This window comes from Pleurodeles waltl, chromosome 5 (genome assembly GCF_031143425.1).
Source record: "Pleurodeles waltl isolate 20211129_DDA chromosome 5, aPleWal1.hap1.20221129, whole genome shotgun sequence".
Lineage (NCBI taxonomy): Eukaryota > Metazoa > Chordata > Amphibia > Caudata > Salamandridae > Pleurodeles > Pleurodeles waltl.
The window spans coordinates 167,705,521-167,724,326 of NC_090444.1; positions in this window are offsets into that span (position 1 = coordinate 167,705,521).

Sequence of the window (18,806 nt, forward strand, 5' to 3'; positions counted from 1 at the left end):
TGTGACCCTGTTTTTCAAGGGAGCCACCTATATCACATCTTGACCACGATGCTAAATGTGACAGGGGGTAAACACTTGATTTCCCACCTATATAGAGCACTTAGGGAAGGTCTTTCCAAGCATACCCCAAAAGCAAAGAAGCGCTAGGAGGAAGCGTTAGGTGAGACACTGACCACATGAGATTGGGAATAAGTACATGTTGGGGTAAACAAAACAAGTATCAATACTGATTTTAAATTAATACAGTATAATTTCACACACCAGATTTATCTGATCCATAAAATCCTCCATATGATATATTCAGACAGACGGGACGGCTGATTTTTTGCACCTGAAGTGGCATTGTCCACTGATAAAAGTTTTCAGGGGTGATATAACCAAGCCCTAACTTGTGTTAAAGGCTGGGATATACCAGCGACACCATCGGCTTGACAGCTGGGGCTGTTACCATCACCAAAAAACAAAACGCTTACTAATAGATTTATACTGCTAGGAACCCCACTTGCAAAGCGAGGGATTGCAATCAGATGGTTGAGTGCGGACCCACCCAAATATGTGGAATGGCTCAGGGATATGGTGGAATGGGTGGTGGCTGAGAGACATGAGTGCAGCATGTTAGAACAGATGAGAAACTGGTTGATGACTTGGCAGGATGGGTGCAAATGCTGCAAGAACTGTGTGACCCTCCTGAAGAGCTGATGGGACATAAGGGAGAAGAGGAGCGGGTGTCGACTGCTCCTCCCTCTCAAGGACAAACACATGTGATGGAACAAACCTAGCCCTAATGTGGTATGAGGTACGTTAGAGGAGAGTCTGATTGGTACAAATGGGCTCAGCATTCTAGGACACACACTTGGTTGTATCTGTGTTAGTCTGCTTGGTTTACTATGAGAACGTTCCCAAAATCACTCATCACACTATAATGAAACCTGCATAAGTCATTTATACACTGTGTATATGGCACATGTATGAGCAATATTTCTCGGAAGAGGGGAGGGGGAAAGGTAGAGGCGGAGGGATGGTACCCCATTTCTTTGTTTCTTTTAGTTGGAAGGGGTTATCTACATTGCTTGTACTTTTGATGCATCACAAAAATGCTGTCAATTTCATCATATGTATATATGCAAATCTCAATGAAAATAATATAAAAAAACAAGAGGTGTGGGGAATTACCTTTCGATTATAAATGTGTGAGCAGGAAAACGGAAGTCATTCTTAGTGGTAGTGATTGTGAAACTTCTGTAATCTACTCAATGATTTGTAAACGGGTGACATTGCACTGTGCATGCAACATGTGAACAGTCAATGTGGCATGTTAATTGAAGGAAGTTCCCGTCTCCTTGATTCGTCCCATGTTTCAGTTACTTTTAAACCAAAGTTACTTGATGCTGAATGGTCATGGCTATTGTGGGATGAAAGAAGGTGTTGCATTTGTGACTTCTGTTTCTCAAATAGTGACATGCTGTAGTAACATACTATTCCCTCCCACACACAAAATTAGGATAGCGAGTTTGTAGCCTTCCATTCATACCTTTAATGTTAACTTCAACAAGCTGAGCAGACCAAAGGCACTGTTGTTTCAAAAATATGTGGTGCTTACATCTGCCCATGAAACTTTTGAATAGTAAGGCGCGAGGTCTTCTGCCAACATACAGTCACTTTTAAATACCAACTTTCCAAGGCACTTCAGTGAATTTGTGAGGTGTATTTTTAATGCTTGCAACATCACCTGTGTTCTACACTTTTTAAGGCAAGTTGGTCTGGTTTTGTCAGCACTTTCCAGACTGTCTTTCAACTAATTCCATCTTTTATACACCCTCTGTTTTCAAGTGTATTTGGAAGCATACCACTTGTGTTGTTCTTAATTGGTGGTATTTTGTTGCTCCTTTCTCTGCTCAATAATGGATGTCCCATTTCAAAGCCCGATGGTGCTAGAACTATCACCCATCCAGCTGTGTCGTGAGCGCATGATACAGTACTTTGGCATGCCTTTGTTGGCGGAACTAAATGACAACTGGTCTTTATATTTCTGACCAGTATGGTTCTATTGCGTGCAGCCCGTGTTCCCCTGTCTTTGGTGTCCTTTCGGGTGTGCACTAAATGTGTGTATTGTAACGAAATTGACACTATCTACGGCATGAATCTGTTAATTTTCCCTTTAAGGGATCATTCCCAGAGTTGTCCTGTGAGAGTATGGTTGCTTCAAGTTGCCTTTATGAGCCACCCCATATGAACATTGATGCTATGGCTCCAGGAGTACTTTCTTCTGTCTCAACTACTGCGGGAATTGCACAGGATGCTTTTGCCTCTGTGGATGGCTCTCGATCATGTCTGTTTCTTTGACCTACTCACCGAGGCTCTGGTGGTTATGTTATCTGTGGATGCCTGATTCCTTTTGGATTCCATCCTCACTGATATTTTGGATGACATCAAGGCTGTCTCTTATGACTTTTAAAATTCACACTGTTTTTTAAGCAAATTATTTTTTTGATTGGCTCATTTTTTAATCATTTACTCAGCTGGATGGTGTGAATATTGTAATGCTTTTTAGTTTTTATATGGTTACTTTTCCGAACCTGTCTTTTCTGACTGCCAATTGGACCAATGTTGGTTTCCCGTTTTTAGCTTCACTTAGCTTCATTTTATATTTCATATTCTATCTGTTTTAGTAAGACTGCTTTTAGCAATTATTTTTACATATTTTATTGGCTTGTTTTTATTTTAGGAATACAAAGAAGAAGCTGCATGTTTTTTTTTAGCCTTTGCACAATATGTAATCAGTACTTTCTCTTCAAGGCTAAGAACACTGTACACAATATGCTAGTTTGTATTTCCCATTCAGGAGACAGCTCTCTAGCATCTAGGCACAGAATTGTGTTAGGGCCATGCCACTAACACAGTATTGTTTATTATATAAATTATGCATTGACACGGAAGGGGCACAGGGCATACCAGCCAAGACCCTTCTGGAACTAATGCTGTGTTTGACATGTGGCTCTGCTGGCACTAATCTACCACTCCCCAACAGGATTGCCATCTATAACGCATGCTGATTTCTGACACTGTTCTCAGGTATGGGGCTGGGGCTAATCTCTTAGATTGGGACCGGCAGAAGGGTGCGTACACTGTGCTCCTGAGTACAACCTTAGTGTTAGGTAGGAAATTCTTGAACTTCTAGAACAGGGTTCTCCACTGTTGCAGATTTGTAGCATATCAACGATTAGATGAATGTGATTATCCTACAAATCTGGCATGTATTCAGCCCTTCAGGACCAACATTGGGGAACCCTGCTCTAAAACATCTAGAATCACATTCACCATGGTTGGATTGTTCATTTTCTTTACCATCTTTATAATGCTGATTACTCTGCTTTGTTTCATCTGCCTAATGATTGTAGTTTATTGGCTTAGTGTCAGATTGTGATTGTTTCAATAAATGTAATGAAAACTTATCTTGCATCTCTTTTGTGTCTCTCCTGGACATGCTTGAGTGATGCCACAAAAGGATAAGATCTGTTTTCATGACTTCCCTGGGAAGTCAGAGTGTCGTGTTTAGGTTGCCACAATCACCTTCCTCCCCACTTGGTTTGGCAGGTTCAGGTGAGGCACTGTAAACTAGCCAGGATTTGGGCCAGCCAATTCTGATGGTGTGGATGAACTTAGTCTCCCACATTCTGGACTACTATTTTCCTAATGAGCAGTCTAATTATCATAGTATGAACTGTATAACAACAGATATTCATGACATAGAGATTGAGTCCATATAAACAATCAGAAAATGTTATCCCAATCCATAGCTATTTCACAGTGTCTCACCTGAACCTCTAACCTTCCCAGTGTAACAAATCCTTTCAGCAACTTCTAACATGACCACTCTGACTCCCAAGGAAGTTGTGGAAACAGATCTCCCCCTTTTGTTGTTTACTTATGCATGCCCAGAGTAAACACAAGAAAGATACAAATATAGGTTTTCAAACATTTATTGAAATAATCGTATATTCTTGCATAGAGAGAATGAGCTGTGATTATTAGAAAGAGGAAACAAAGCATTATAACCAGCATTACTAACATGGTGAATAGAATAAACAGTCCAGCCATGCAATCTTATTTCTATATATTCCTAGCTATCACTACCTGCACTTTGATAGCTTAGAGGGTGTACTCTCTGCCAGATCTCAAAGGTTAGCCTGAGCCCCCCATACCTGAATGGACTGAGCCAAGGAGTCGGTCCAGGGTGAAGTTGGCAATCCTTTTCTGCAAGATGGAGAGTCAGCATCAGCCGAGCTGCATAACAAACACAGGATCCGTTCCAGGACAGTCACCACCAGAGTGCTCCTTTGACCCCTGTAGGGCAGTGCATCATTTATGTAATCAAAACCATACATTGTTAAAGGCATAGCTTTGATGCAATGATATGTCTAGGTTTCAGGAGCTATCTCCAAATGAACAACTCTAGCATGAAGATATCTTGTTCTATGTTCCTTGTCTTGAACAGAGTGTACAGATTTCACAACGAGAAAGGCTTACTAAAAAACAAGCAGCATGTGCAGCATATTCTCAGAATAATATTGTGCAAGCATAAACATATCAAATAATATTCCTAAAAACAATGTCAACGTAAAAACCAGGGGTTGTGCCTCCATGAGGATGGAGGAGCATCCCCCCCCCCCCCGGCGAGCAGGAAACACAATACATAAAATGGCAATGAAACAGATTTATTACCATTTTTTTCATGCTGGCAGCAGCAAAGTCTGAGCGCGGGGGAGCAGCAGGGAGGAATAGTGTGTATTTCAGTTCAAAGTGTGTATGTCACTTTGACAGGCAGTCTTGCGACAGCCAGCCTGACATGCACACTCTAAACACTCCAACCCTAGCTGTCTTAGACAGCTGGGTGGACAGAATGCACAGGCACAAAGTGCTTCAAGGAGCACTGAACCAGCATGCCCCAGCCAATCCTGGTGCTTCTCTCACGCTGGCTGAGCAGTATGAGAGCAGCACCAGGACTGGTAGAGGGGAGATGGACAAAGCTCTGAGAGTTTGCTGCCTGTACTGGAGGAGCCACCAACTGGCAAGACAAAGAGGGGCAGTAGGTAAGTAAATGTTTATTCTTGTTTAATTTAACTCACTGACAGGCACTGTAAGAATCTTGCAGTCCCTTCAATCTCAACTCCAGAGCTCTCAATCATGGCCCATAATAAACACTGTTTAAAATGGACCAGGATTGAAAGCTTTGGCTTTGAACCTAACAGCACTGTGGGATACATATTCACCCACCACCCACCTGTTTTGTTTGCTGCTGGCCGCCACCGCTAAAAACATGTAAAACTAAAATGGAGAACCAAAGTGGGCCTAAGAAGGCCTCATGAAAGAGGGGTAATGAACAGGTGTTGGTTACTGCAGACAGCACAAACAAGCCCAATGCCACATCAAGGAAGGGGCTTTTTAGCTCTACAGGAGTGCAAGAAACTACACTGATCTTAAAATAAAAAGAGCAGATGCCAGAGTCTCAAACTGTGCTGTAGTGAGATGTGTTCAAAATGTAGGAGCGTTGTTGGTTGTTTCTGGTTGCATCTCTCTTCTTCATGAGTGGACCTCATGCACCAATATTTAGTAGCCTTACCATGTTTCTAAAACTTGGGTTTATGTCACTCCTTACATGAACCTTACATACCATTCTCTGACTGTTTAACCATGAAACCAGGCCCTGAGCATATGCCACTCCTGGGTGAACTCAATAGAGTGTTTACTATTGCTTTACTGTGACACCTGCACTTGCGTCTACATCAGCCTTGAGTAGACTTTGCATACTATTCTCTGGCTGCTTAACTGTGCCCCTACGATTCAGTCACATCTCCTTCTAGGTAGATATATTTAGTCAATTACGATAGAGGCCTCGGACCCACATGTCTGATAGCTCATACTGTACGACTGAGACTCGTGCTATGCAATATTTGCATCATGTCCTTTTTTGTAATTACCTAAAATGTTTGGAAAATAATGCAACATTTTGCAAACTGCAAACCTGCCATTGAGTGCTATTTTTTTAGCACAAAATGCATCCTCTCGTCCATTTAGGAGCAACAATACATTTGGGGCCATATTTATACTTTTTGACGCACAACTGCGCCAACGCAGTTGTGCGTCAAAAGTTTTACCACGCGCCATGCGGGTGCCTTATTTAAGGAATTATGTTAGCCGGTGCTGCAGACTGGTCTGAGTAAAAAAAACTGACACACCCCAGGCAGCTCCGTCGTAGGGGAGAATGGGGGTTGTGCGTCAAAAAACGGTGCACGTCAGGTCTGAGGCAAAAATCAGGCCTCAAACCGGACTTGTGCCATTATTTTTTTACGCACAACCCCCATTGACATGACTCCTGTCTTAGCAAAGACAGGAGTCATGCCCCCTTGTATGACTCTGTCCCCTGGGCATGATCATTGGGCATAGTGTCATGTAGGGGGGCCCAAATTAGCCCCCCCCATGCCACTTAAAAAAACCTTTAAAAAATACTTACCTAAACTTACCTTTACTTACCTGGGATGGGTCCCCCCATCGATGGGTGTCCTCCAGGGGTGGGCGAGGGTGGCAGGGGGTGTCCCTTGGGGCAGGGGAGGGCACCTCTGGACTCCTTCCGAGCCCACAGATCTCTTAACGCCTGCCCTGACCCAGGCGTTAAAAAAACGGCGCACATCAGGCTGTGCGCCATTTTTTAAGGCCCACCCCTCCTGTGCGTCAAGCTGACGCTGGGGTATAAATAAGGCGCACAGGCCTTAAAGTCATTTTTTGGAAGGGAACGTCTACCTTGTATATCATTAACGCAAGGCAGTTTCTCGCTTCCAAAAAATGATGCACACAGTGGAATTCTGACGTCCGCGGGGTCGGGCGTCAAAGTTTAAATATGGGGCAAGGTTTGCGCTGAATGTGCGTCAAAATTTTTGAAGCACATTTGGCGCAAACAGAGTATAAATATGCCCCCAAGTGGTTAGAAATTGCGCTAAATCACACATGACACTAGTGTTCTGATTGCTCTTGTGCTCCCGCAATAGTATTTTCCCTGAACAGATAGAAAATTATGTAATGTGGCCTAATGCCGTCATTTCAGACATTACAGCAACCAGAGTAATGCAAAATGCCAGAAATTATGCAAGCTTACAGCGGCAAAACAAAAAATTTGACCAGGCATGAGAGACCTCCCTAAAGAAGATAAGTATCCATTTGCACAATTTTCTTTACTCACACTCTCCACAATGTGTAATGCTTTAATGCGATGGTGCAGCACCATGTGTAGAGTATGTCTCTGAACCTTTCATACCTCACCTTACATATTACACATCAGTCAAAATGCCACCAGCACTCTTTTCAACTACATGCAACAGGTGATGTTCTGTCCCAAAGACACGTGGATGTTACACTACAATGTGGTCTGCACCTATATAGACGTTTTACTGCATTTCAGAATAGAATTAGTCATTTACAGAGTGGAAGTTTGTTGATAGTGCCTGGTGTATTCAGTGGTTTAAGGCATAAGTTTTGGGTGACGGCTTTTACTTTACACACTGAACGAAGGACTGTGGAGAAGGCTGTCACAAAAGCTGCAGTCTGGAGAGGTGACAAAAGGGGCTGCTAGGTTAGTGAGGCTGCCTTCACCGGTACAAAAGCATCAGTATAAGGTGGAATGAAAGCCACGATAGAGAATCAAAGAGGCAATTTGAAAGGCCCACTGGGAACCCAGTGCAATTCAGAGTGCCTCAAAATCTCATTAGTGGCATGTAGTGGTGTATAAATGATAAAATACAAAACAATATGGCATTGGGCATTATTCATTAATACCTCTTTAATGGAATGTCACATAAAGGAATATAGCAACCGATGAACATTGAGGAGTGGTTTTTAAGGCAATGAAATTATGAAAATGTCTGACAATCTGGGTTTTGGACTTTTTTACTACGTTGCTGAATTACATTAATGGTGGTATTTACTATTACATTTCTCAGCAATTACTACTAATATTTTCTGTCAGTAGTAAACTGGACTGAAACATCTCTTTAAAACTGGAGATTTCACTGGTGGTTACTGCTGAGGTTTTTCATCTGTACTGCTAATCCTCTAACTACTGTGGTAAATTGTTGTGGTATGCGCATCACTGGCACTAGGTTTTATTACTATATTTGTTGGCAGCTTCTAAATGAGCGCTAGTAGTACCTTTCTGCTGCATGATTGCCAGAGCTCTGCTAAAATGCTAACTCTTTTTTGACCCAGCTCTCAACATGCATGTTCCCTGTCTGTATTGACCATAGAAAAACATCATGTAATTTGAAGCTGAACTTCTAAACTAGACAATGTTTATTTATTTCCTTTGGGGTGAACTTCTTCAGTGAATGTGATCAGTAGACAGACAAGGTATAGGGAGTAGATTTAAAATGTTGGAGACACTTGCTGAAATAATAGGAGTCAAGCAAACTGACTGAAGGGGAATGCACATTCTAACGAAGGAAAAGCACTTGCAAGTGCAGGCAGTGCAGACAATAGTTGGGGCTCCCTTCAAGCTGCCTGCAAAATGTTTCTCGTATTCCATGCCCCAGGAACTACTCACTACATGGATAACATCGGTATCTTCAAGGGCACGGGGGATATAGCAGGGGATTATGCAATATAGCCCGCGATGTCCTCAGAAATGGAGAATTACTGGTGAAATTGAAAATACAGCACCCAACATCCATGGTGATTCCGCCTGTCCCCCCAAAGTTTCACCCAGCCATTTTGACTACTTTTGTCCTGGAGACTCTCCCTTGAATCAGTGCAGCTACTGCAGATCTTGCAATCCTGATGGAGTCAACAGTTGTGCATCGTGTCACTCCAGTGGGGCTGGTAACAGGAGTTACCAGTGCCCCTGGTATCTACAATTCCTAGTGGGGCATGCATGGCAGAACTCCACCTGGTTCATAATGTAGCACTAAAAAGATAGAGAGCAGGAAGGGGAGGGTACACCGAGAGGAGGGCTCTGTGGCATAACATGAAATAATGGAGGCCCCTGCAGAATGTGCAGGGAGACCCCTGACTCTCTCATTCATCTCTGATATTCATAGGCCTTGGGCGGAAAGGACCCCCCACTGAAGGGTTTGGGAGGACCCCAGAAGGATTGGCCCCTGCCCCTCTGCAGGGGCTTCAGGGACCTACATTACACCCCTGGGAGGGGTGGATCCTGAGGAAGGTACTCCATTTTGTTTCACTTTGCGTGCGGCTGTTTCTTCTCACGTGCATTTTGTAATTGAGCTCAATAATGCTCGGCTCCTCCATAAATTCTCCGTAGTTAATGTTCAATCGGTCTGGCTTCATTCCCTCTCTATGAGCTCCAATAAGTTTCTGGTGACACACAGGGAAAACAAACGGCTGGACGGGCTTCCTTAATCCGAATGCCTGCGAACATTTAATCCGTGCTGTCAGGACGAGGCCATCCATAACGCGGAAGAGATAGAGTCTGAGGTTTCTGTTTGGCAGCCTCTCCGGCACCTCGCAATACACCTTCCAGATGAGCTCCTGGTCACAGAGTTCAAATGGGTGCTGAGAGCAAAAGCATCCCCCGAGAGGGGCAGGGTTCGCCCTGACCTTCGAATGTTCTGTAATACTCTCTGTAAACTATGAACAGCCAACAGCGGGTGTTTGTAATCATTGTTCCTCACAGCAATAGTAGGGAAGAGATTTGTCAAGAACAGCACTCCCAAGAGGTTTGCGCCAAAATTACCAAGGACCAATAAAACAGAGTTAGGTCGTTCATAGCCAGACGAAACAGATAAAATAGTAGCTAGTTACATCCAGGGGAATTACTAGTGAAGAACAGGAGTGTCTGCCCGCTGGATGTTCCAAAAAGGCAAAAGAAAATGATAACAACGTGCACTACTACATCATTATTATTTTATTTTTCCTTGTAGTAAGGTGGAGTGGGGCTTGGCTGGATGGAGGGACCCGGAGGAGGGCTATGCACCACAATGAGGGCCATATTTATACTTTTTTATGCAAAACTGCGCCAGAAATCTTTACGTATGTGACATTTGACTCACATTTTTCCTCACACGCACCATACAGCAGGAATGGATGTGTATAAGTGTACGTACAAATAAGTAACCTGGCTGTACAATGTAACAAATGATAGGTGTGAGATATGTATACTATACTACATGAGATTATACCACCACTCACCTGATCAGGGTTCACATGAACATCAGGCTGCAGGCAGACGTAACACAGTGTCCTCAATGCCAAATCTGGTCTCAAAGTATGTCAGATTGAAAACATACATCCAAACTTAACAAAACATTGGGAACCATAGTAACCTTGAGTGGTGGGTGCAATGGATGGCAGATGCATAGAGAAGTAGCTTTGGTGTAGCTGCCAATGTGACAGCTCAATTGGGATTTGGATGCAGGATGGAACACAAATGCAAATACTAAATTGACACTGTTCACCCATGCGAAGGCCCTGATCCCCAAGCATATGTCACATTCTGTAAAGGAGTACCTAAATATTTATTTAACAGTAAAAAAAGGATAATAAAACTAGGGGAAACACCTTAACTAACCTAACCTATTCTAACTACACATTACCCACAACTGACCCTAACTACCCTAAGCTAAACTTACTCATCACATTTAACTAAACACTCTAAACATCAACCCCCCTTATATGACGGGACATATGGAGGACAACATATACTAACCTAAACACATACTATCTTATACTAAACAAATATATATGTTTTTGTATTTTTATTTAAAACATATATATATATATTTTTATTTAATACACAAAAACCCCAACATCATCCTCCACCCACCCACCCACATAACAAAAAACATGTAAAAATATCATACCCTCCACCCCTAACCCACTACTATTAACTAAACTAACAGCCTATTCTAACCTAACACTAAGCACCCTAAACCCACTAATTAAAAGAACCAGGAACGAGGAGGGAGGGGAGAGAATCATGGGTGAGGGTATCATATTCACTTCTTAATAGCACACACTCTCTTATTTATTTGTACACCTCCTGATGCAGCCTGTCCAGTCTGCGCAACATCTGTTGCATGTCATGTTGCATAGCATGAAAATCACCAGTGTCAATGACTGCAGCAGGGGTGGTCTGAGTGCCAGTTGTCGAGGGTTGGGCAGTTGGTGGTGCCATGCTTCGAGGGGGAGGTGCAGGGGCTGCTGTCAATGGTCCAGGAGCTGAGGAAGTTGATGGTCCTGCAGTGGTGGCTGGCATCCTTGGTGCCACCTGGGTCGTAGTGGTGGTGCTGGTGTTGCCGGCTGTTGTGGACCCAGAAGGGCCCCCTTGGGCAAATGCCCTCCACATCCCTGAGGCTCTTTCATGGCGATAACGCCGTGCCATGTGGCGGAACCCAGACTCCACCTCCCGAATGTGGCGGTAATGCATCGCCCTCCGCTGAAATTCACAGATCTGACTAGCATCCATATTGGCTGCTGTTGAAAAAGATAAAGCCAAACATTAGGTACATCATTGTGTGATATAGCTGAGAATCAGAAAATACATCTAATGTAACTGAAACAGTTCATATCACCAAACAGATCACAGATTCTCCCTGAGGAAGTACATGCCAACTCAGCCTACACATGTCCTATCTAACAGCACAGCAATGTTCTAAAAGATGTGTATCAACTTAAATGATCTAAGCATCATTGTTCAGCCATGAGTCACATAACAAATGCTGCAAGTCCTCGACATGTGACAGGCCAACTAATGACTATCTTCTGGATGACAATCAAGGGCCACAAGATGTGTGATTTGTAAATGGAATTGCCAGGATGGTATGCAGTTGCTAATTGAGAGTGGGTATCCTAGGTAAGGGCAAATGATTTACAGATTTACATGTCTGTGTACTACACTTGGATCATCACACCTAGGTACACATATTTCATAACCCTAAGCCTGTGCTTCAGGGGGTGGAAAAGCAACACATACTTTCAAACATCAAGGACACCCAGGGTTTAGTCTGTCCACCACAGGTAAGGAGGGTTGGGATAGACACAAACCTTGGACAATCCCATCCACATTTATGTTTGTAATTGCAGACAATTGTCAACATCATTTGATACCACCAATACCTGTCCTACAACAAGCAGATAGATGCAAGCACACATCTGGGCATGAGCTGCATGCACACCTATGGCATTGTACTCAAGTGCCACATACACGTAGCACAACAAGTGGAGCTAGATGCTGCTAGGAAGTCAAACATACAGTCTAACATGTTCATTAGTGAACAGGGAGGCTCAAGTCGGTGGGTAATACTTTGGCATCCCTATTCTGTGAGATTCAGGGTATGACTTGCTGACTAAATCATGAAAATGGACCCTCTGCTAAATTTTCTGTACAAGAAATTTAACAACAAATGTCACCCTTTTCACATGGCCATGCCTACAGGGCTGCACTACAATCCCAAAATATGACTCTACGCTACTGATTGTACAACTCAAATATGGAAAAAAAAGTGAAACTCCAGTCAAGTTACATATCAGATCATGTTCCAGCACATCATACCTTGCTATGTGTCCAACACACAGGAGTCAATCACACAACAGCTGCAAACACAACACAGAACAGAAATGTCAACACTTACTGGATATTTCTGGGTCCGCAAATCGAGCCACTTCGCCAATTGTGTAATGGGCAGGTCCACCTGTAAAGCATGGAAGGGTGAAATGTGCTTAATGTCTGTGCACTGTACAACACTTTCAAATAAAATTACTTTGTGTGACATTATATCTGAAAGTCCAGCCTTTCAGGCATGATGATACTCGCATATATAGCACTGCAAACATGTATAGACACTGTCACTCCAGTGAGTGATACACACACATCTGCACAAATGCAGTGGCCCTAACTATCATGTGGTGACAAACATGATCAATCAGTTGGTTGGAGACTCATTTATGGAGTGTACTCCCTTCATCATTTGTAGTAATGAGAGACATGCAAAGCCACATTCCTGGAGCACTGCAATGCCAGTCACTCAGGTATTGTGGCTTGTGCATCAAGGGACAATCAGTTACTGTGTGATGCTCATGTGGGTTGATTGAAGGTCATGATTTATTATGCTTTCTATGGTCCCTTACATGTAGGGCCTGTGTTGTGTGTGGGTTACATATGCTACATTTACAGTGTACCCTGAGCCACATGTGCCCCCTATGACACCATAATGGCGGGGATCCTGTGCGTTACTTGGTGACAATCTGAGGCAAAACATGGATTGGCCATTTTTCAAATGTTAATACAACAAAGAAAGATATGCTGACAGTGTATATCGTGGTCATCCATGACAGAATGCACGGGCACAGGTGTAGTCATTGCACCTGAAATGTGTCACTCAATGCCCTGTGTACCCATATTGTGTTTTGGAAATCACAGTTAGCCACCCATTCATCACCTTGTATTTGCCATGTTGGGAGAGCAGCAGGTATACAGCAAACTGTCACATTATTGAAACATGGTTTAGCAAATGTACTACTGTGTCAATCATGATGATGTAGGTTTCAATTTGTATGTACTTTTGGAATGGCAGCAGTCACAGGAATGCTGGTCTTCTGATCTTAGCATACACCCCTGTCTGTGATAGCCTCCATACTGGGAAGTTAGCTATTGTACATATGCTGCACTAGATCAGCAGGGGTGTACCAAACGTAAACTAACAAAGTATTAGGGAACTTTATATTTATGATGGAATTTGTCAGGGGTCCCTTGCACAACATCATGCACGTAATACATTGTGACTATGCATTCCCCAATGTCAGCTATCCCATGATGACCCCATAACTTATGAGAAGTGCATGGCTTTAGAGTAACACAGATGGGAAATGCATTAGCTCTGTTCCAGCTATTGCGCCCAAAACCAATTTAAAACACACAGGAACAATGAACAAAGGGCCAGGGATAGTTGCTATCCCTCAATTTGATTCATTTGCTTCATGTTATATGCTACAGCTACGGAAAGTAGCACCAAACATTTAGATATGAACCTGTGTGCATTACTTTGGCATCCATTCCTAATTTAATTGCGGCACAATCAAGTCAAACTATCAGCCTTTGATATTACCGGAGGTTTGAAAGAAATTGGTACGTATGGGCCAGAATACAGTTCATGCATGTATTCAAAATAATTGGGGAACACATTAATTCTTTGCTTTAGCTTGTGAAAAACATCTCTTTCCTGGTACAGTCACAGACCATGGATAAAACATATGCTTGAGCTGCATTAGCATCATCTATTGATGTGAAGGCAGCACTAATTTACAAGATCCAGTTGTGTTTTGTAAGTTAGTGCAGCTGTTGCGTCAACAAATGACGGTAATGTATAGCAATTATTGTATAACTCAGGGCCACTGTATGTTTAACTTGCATTCCACACGTCCAAAAACATTGCCTGCAGCATATCAACAAATCTGCTACTGTTACTACAGAGCATTTAAATGTGCACATTACTCTGAGTTGTACTCACCAACAGGGCCACCATTCACAATACCCAGGTGGTCCAGCAGGTCTTGCTCTCTGGCAACAAGGTCAGCCCAGCGGTGCTTCAGTTGGTGGTCATTGCGCGGTGTGTTGAAGATGCGACGGAGATGGTACAACACCTTTGATCACCAGAGCCTCCTCACCTCTGTGTGATACCCCTGTATCCCCCTGCCACCTGCTTCTATCATCAAGGGGAGGAAGTGGCACACCAGCCGAATGAATGTCCCCAGCTCCTCCTCACCCATTCTCCCCAGACGTGGTCTACCCAACATTACAGAAATATTAGGAAAAATAAAGGGTACAGAGGAAAATAAAGGGAAAGGAGGGAGGAAAATGAATGAAAAGTAACCCTCTAACAGCCAATCTATCCCCAAACTAACAATACCCACAACAGACTCCCAACAGTACAATGACAAAATTAGACACCAAAGATGACAAATAAACACTTACAATGAACAACTGAGACAATTACAAATAAAACAGATGACAAATGGGATGGCACACAGGAGACAAAAGCACAATTGGGACAGACAGAACTCTAAGCACAGCCACACAGTCTAGAAAAATCACAGACTGCAAAGTGAAAGTGAAAGTGAAAGTACAGCCACTGTACCAATTCTGTAAACAGGATATCCTATTACATCATTTCCTGCCTCAAATGCGGTGCGTTTTTATTATGATGCATCAAAATTTTATGACGCTTACAGTCTGTGCGTCAATTTGTTTTTATGCAAATGCTTAAAAATTACCCTGCATCCATAGTTCAAAATATTTAGCATTGGTAACAAATTTCATGGGGACAGTGTAGGAATTACTGCTCGGGGCCAATGGATGTATCATGGCTGTGAGCATAATTTTTCTTCGCATATGCAGCGATTGTTTATGCATATGTGTCTTTTTTTATGTGTTTGTGTCAAAATGTATGTCTTTTACTGGGTTTGTGTCATTTCTCACATTTTTATAGTAAATGATAGCTGTAACTGTACAGAGATAGGCTGTTTGCACCTGCATTGTGCATTCCAGTGTTTGGGCACATGTGGCAGATCACACTACTGCGGACCATGATACTCCAGTTGTTGTACCAGATGAGCACTCTTCACTGACGCAATAGATACCCAAACTTTTGGAATACAAATTAGTATTACCCAGTTTGAGCAGGTTGTGCGTCAATAGAGGATAGCAAGGCTACGCAACTTAGTACTTTAAGTCATTGCCTGTGTGTCAATGTCTGTGAATTGGCTATTTCAATTTTAGTTGGGCCTCTGTGTGAACATCACAAGACGTGCTTTCATTAATGTGCTTGTATGCATGTGTTGTAAATGTGGATAGCCATCAGATGCTATTCAGTGTGGAAATGAGTCAGGATATGTGTTTGTCATACACGTAGCAACTAATGCTGTGTGAACTTCCCTGACTTTTGGGACAAAACATCTCCCATGACAAACTATGCACAGGACAGATAGAGGACAGTTGATAATGGCAATGTTATAAGAGTAAGCCATCACATGTACTGGAATGTTGGATAACACTTCCTGTTCACTTGTTTGTATACTACCCATGAGTCAGGCATTTTAAAATGCTATGTGGGTACAGTGTTTGTGACACAGAGTCCCAAAACCAACCAAAAATGTAATGTCACTCCACAGTCACAGCTTTAGTAATATAAATGGCCTATGTTTCACTTGTGGCAGTGGAGGACCAGCAAACCAAGCTGCATGTGTTCACATATTTCCAGTGGTTAATTGCACAAAGGTGTCCAGTTCAAGTGTGTGGCCATGTGTACCCTGTGTCATTATTGGCCTCCATGTTGTCACAGTTATGTGCAGGTCTAGTCATGAGTCTGTGGAGCCATAACCTGCATTAACAGAGTATCCTTCAAAGCAGAATTGACTGAAAGCCAAAGACGAATTGACAACACACATGGGGCTTGTCCAGCTATGGCACTGCAGAAGTTTTATGAGACTGACAACAGGGCAACCTTGGTGTGCTCACAAAGTTAATGGATCAGTAATTTAAAACCGGCAGGTTTCATCACAACATTTGTACACAGGGTGGCCTCTAAAATTCCCACTGCAATGGGGAACATCAGTGCCTCTGTGTTGATTAATCTCACCGCTAGTCACCACGTAAGCACCATCATTGGGTTGCAGCCAATGTGAATCTGTGTGTTGACCGTCAGGCACAAACATGTTTTGTCCTTTCGTGCACATAAGCAAACGTTGTTTGTTGTGCTGGAGGCACCATACCCAAATCCATGCATACAGCCATGGTACACTGTCACTGTTTGTCACTCATGCATACATGAAACCCAAACAAAAGATAGGACCGGGATTAGGCTATTTGAAGACATGTCCCAGACCATGATACGATAAGTAAACTGATTACACTATACAATCTATTTGAGGATTCATTGTAGACCTACCAGACACAATACCCCAGGAGGACAGTGAGGGCTTGGAAAGCAACTATGGGACAAATGTTGCCACAGGGAACCTTTATGGTAACACAAAGACAGGAACCAATCAGGCTAACAGGATGGAGGCTCTGTCAGGAACTAACATGAACAAGGCAAATACACAGTGAGCAGACTCTGACTGGGAAAAGCTTGAACAACACTGTGGAACATGAAAACTGTATTTGTGCTGTGGGCTGCAACGTTACACAGTCACCCAAAGCCTGTGTTACACAAGTGATTTATACGGCAATGCACAACAAGGATATACATAAAATGGCAGCTTCTAAGCCGTTCCAGGCAGCAGCAAGGGCAGTGCAGGTTCAAATGGCTGGTCTGCATGGAAGTGCTCACAGGTGTATGCAGCTTCAGTCTCTCACAAGTCCTGTAGGTGAGAATCAAGTTCAATGGGCCAACAGTACCTTTCACATGGGAAGCAATGGACAGATGATTGAAGTCCATGCAGACAGATGAATTATGACTATGGCATGCCATACTAAAGAGGGAAGCACACTGGAGTCAGAATGTGAGTCTGGGTGTGTGTAGATGAAGGATTATCAGGGTACAAATAGTCCAGTTACAGGGCCCCCTAGAGAAGGTTGGGGAGAGACTGAAAACATGCCTGTGGCAGGACTTATAACCTGGGATGGACTACGCAGGGCATGTCTTGTGAGCAATGCTTGTCATGCCCGGGGCACTCGTGCTATCCATTTGCAGCTTACATGGACTTCTTGTCACACATACTCCTTGCAGCGATAGCTGATGTCACACTTACTGCTGTCAAGGGTCTGGTCATACATTCCTGTTACCAATGCAATAGCACATCTACTGCCTCATGTATATAGCAGTTGTTTACCTTATGATTGATGGTGTCTTAGTTGTGTGCCATATGCTGCAATGAACCATGTTGCCAACATGGATGTGTGCCACAGCTGTGCTACTCTGATATTGCCCTTCAAATGTGAAATGGACAGGATATATGTCATTTACACTGTGTGTGAAGTTGGGTGTACATTCATACACATCAAATGTGACGTGGCCTTTTCTGTATCCTAATCTGTATATCGGCAATGCTCCATTATGCCAAACTCTGATTATGATTCCCAGGGATCATGTGATGCATAAATAATTACCCATACCATGATGTAGTGATTAGATTAGGTGTTTAATTACATATGGTAAGACAGTGGTGATGGTGACTAGAGTTAAAAGAAGTTTTGTACAATGTGTTGACTCCGATGCAATCCTGCTGCAGTGGTTGGATATTTCCCCCTCATGTTGATGGACAACATCCTTCCTCTTCTTCAGGCATTTGTGGGTCTGGTTCATGGAGGGGAATGTTCCTCCTTACACGAATGTTGTGCAGGATGGCACAGGTCAAAATGATCTTGCACACCATTTCAGGTGATTATAGGAGGCTGCCTCCGGTGATGTCGAGGCACCTGAATCTTGACTTCAAGATGCCAAAGGTCCTCTCTACTATGGTGCGTGTCCTCTGATGTGCCTCATTATAGGCACGCTCTGCTGCAGTGCTTGGGTTTGCAAATGGGGTCATGATCCATGGCTGGATCCCATACCCCTGATCAGTTGAAAGAGAAAATGATTGAAATCTTTGATGGAGCTTGCACCATGATTATCACTTTGCATGGCAGTTGTTATCTTGTGTTGTCTGTGACTCATCTGTGTTTGTGTTATTGTGTGGAACCCTAGCCTTCTAGGATGTACCATCAGCATTGGGATGTTTAATTATCTAAACTGGTGTTTGGCTGATTGACCGGATGTCAGCGGTATTTTTGTAGACTTGCAGTACATTGTGTACTCCCATGCATC